Source organism: Penaeus monodon, chromosome 5 (assembly GCF_015228065.2).
Source record: "Penaeus monodon isolate SGIC_2016 chromosome 5, NSTDA_Pmon_1, whole genome shotgun sequence".
NCBI lineage: Eukaryota > Metazoa > Arthropoda > Malacostraca > Decapoda > Penaeidae > Penaeus > Penaeus monodon.
In genome coordinates, this window is record NC_051390.1 from 46,639,156 (window position 1) to 46,641,655 (window position 2,500).

Sequence of the window (2,500 nt, forward strand, 5' to 3'; positions counted from 1 at the left end):
TTTGCATAGTGGAGGTCCATTATGATATATTTATTCAAAATAGGTTATAGCAGATCTAAAAAAAAAATATTTCTACTTTTTTGTTAATTCTTATTCCAAAGTCGAGGGCCTTTCACTATTACCGTTTTCAATACCAGCTGTGGTATTAGTCCTTGAAACGAACACACTACTGTCATGTAATTCACTTTTCATTAAACAAAACACACAGGTTAAGAAATCAGTTTTGTAAAAGAGTCGGGAACAAATAGGACTGATGGAAACCGCTTTTTAATCGAATTAATCACTTACCACAAAAAAGTACAGCTCCTGCCCACTATTCATCCAGATGTTCTAGGTTGGAAAGGGTGTAATACGATACTGTAATATGCTTCTTCCAGGTTACTTGCGTAGAAGAAATGGATGGCAAAGTAAACAATCAATAACCCTTTTAAACAGAGTAACGCCTAAGGAGAACTAGCACCCATGTTTAGAATTACACCTTAACCTATGTTCAATGAATTTCTTATCACACACACACACACACACACACACACACACACACACACACACACACACACACACACACACACACACACACATGATAGAACAAGTAGAAACAACATAGACAATGAGAGAAAAAATAACAATAACATAAATGACGATTGATTGGCTTTGGGAAATAACTTTACTAATACTGCAATTCTTTCGCTATAACGAACTTCTGGACGACATACCATCAGTGATAATAGCATGGCCTATGCCAGTTTTTCCCACAGTAAGCAGTGTTAACCTGAGACGGCGATAGAAAGACATCAGATAACCACTCTGAAATATGGAAGGATTCGATTAAAACACGCCGCCCCTACATTGTGTGTTATAAATTAGCTTCTTTTCAGTCGCAGAAACTGAAAATTGCTGGATACGGAGATCCACGAGTTCTTCTTGGTGCCTTCGAGCATAATGATGAGAATATTTCGGGACCGAGTTTACTTATCCTTTTAGGAATGAGAAACGTTAATTTACCCTTTTGCATTAAGCGGTTTACTGGGATATCCTATTTTTGAGACGTGTGTGCTTGTTTGTATATCAAGCTTGAGTAACTATTGTTTTGAACTTCCTGTAGTTCTAAAACCATGTGCACTTGTATGTGTGCGTGTGGTGAGGGGAGGAGACAAGGTATGTGGCCATGATATTATACAATTTCATTAGGTAAGAGAGAGAGAAAGGGTCATGATGATAACAATTTTATTTCCAGTTTGTTATTCACTTCACTGGTTTTACAATGTATAAAAGTACAGTAAGTTTGTAAGGTATCACATAGGCCTATCTACATAAAATTTGCATATGGCATAAACTCATACATATCACACGATATGAGTAGAGGTTAATAAATAATTACCGGTGTCTGTATCAGCTGTGGTAATAGTCCTTAAAACGAAGATATGACTCATGATTATACCTTCACTATTCATTAACAGTCGCTAAAATATATAGCTAGGTAACTGATTATTTTTCATTTTAAAAACCCAAACTCACAAAAATCAAAAGAGACGCGCACAGGGAGGACTGGTGGAAACCGCTTTTGACTAAAATAAATCACTTCCCACAGATGACACTTTCCTCATTTTCGCTATGCTTTCTACTAACTTTCTAAAACAACTACTTCCAACAGCATTTTCACTCAACTATCTCTTAACTTTCTAAAACAACACGGCTCCTGCTTACTGTTCATCCTGGGAAACGCGAAATGGATATAACCGATATTGTAATATGCTACTTACAGGTTACTTTCACAGAGGAAATGAATGGCAAATTAAGCACTCATTAACTGTCTTGGATACTTTCCTTCTCGCTTGTAAGCAAACGTTGAGAATTACACATTAATCAATTTCTAACGAATTTCTTATCACACACACACACACACACACACACACACACACACACACACACACACACACACACACATATATATATACATATATATATATATATATATATATATATATATATATATATATATATATATATATATGTATATATATATATATTATACTCACATCGAAAGTCACCATCAGTCAGTGTCGACTATGTCATTATTGTATATATATATATATATATATATATATATATATATATATATATATATATATATATATATATAACACACACACACACACACACACACACACACACACACACACACACACACACACACACACACACACACACACACACACACACACACTCCACCCGGCCAGCGCCTCAACGCTTGTAACTGTCAAAGGTTTAACATTTAATATTTGCATTTGCGATTTCCTTTCCTTTCGTGATTTATATTTAAAATTATTACAGGTGATTCAAGGTCATATTTCGTGTCTGAAAAGTAGATTTGATACAAAAAGGTGGAATAGGAAAGGGTGGAATGAATGGAAGAGATATACGAACATATACGTATAAAACGCGAAAGAAAAGGATACAACCGAAAAGGAAAATAAAATAATGACCAGAAGCGAAAAGATAA

The 2,500-nt window shown here is 34.9% G+C and overlaps 1 protein-coding gene across 1 annotated transcript in view; it reads left to right on the top strand.

Annotated features, from left to right (window-relative positions):
* The window catches only part of LOC119573569 (mucin-19-like), an 11,564-nt gene that overhangs the window by 3,927 nt on the left and 5,137 nt on the right, over positions 1-2,500 (top strand).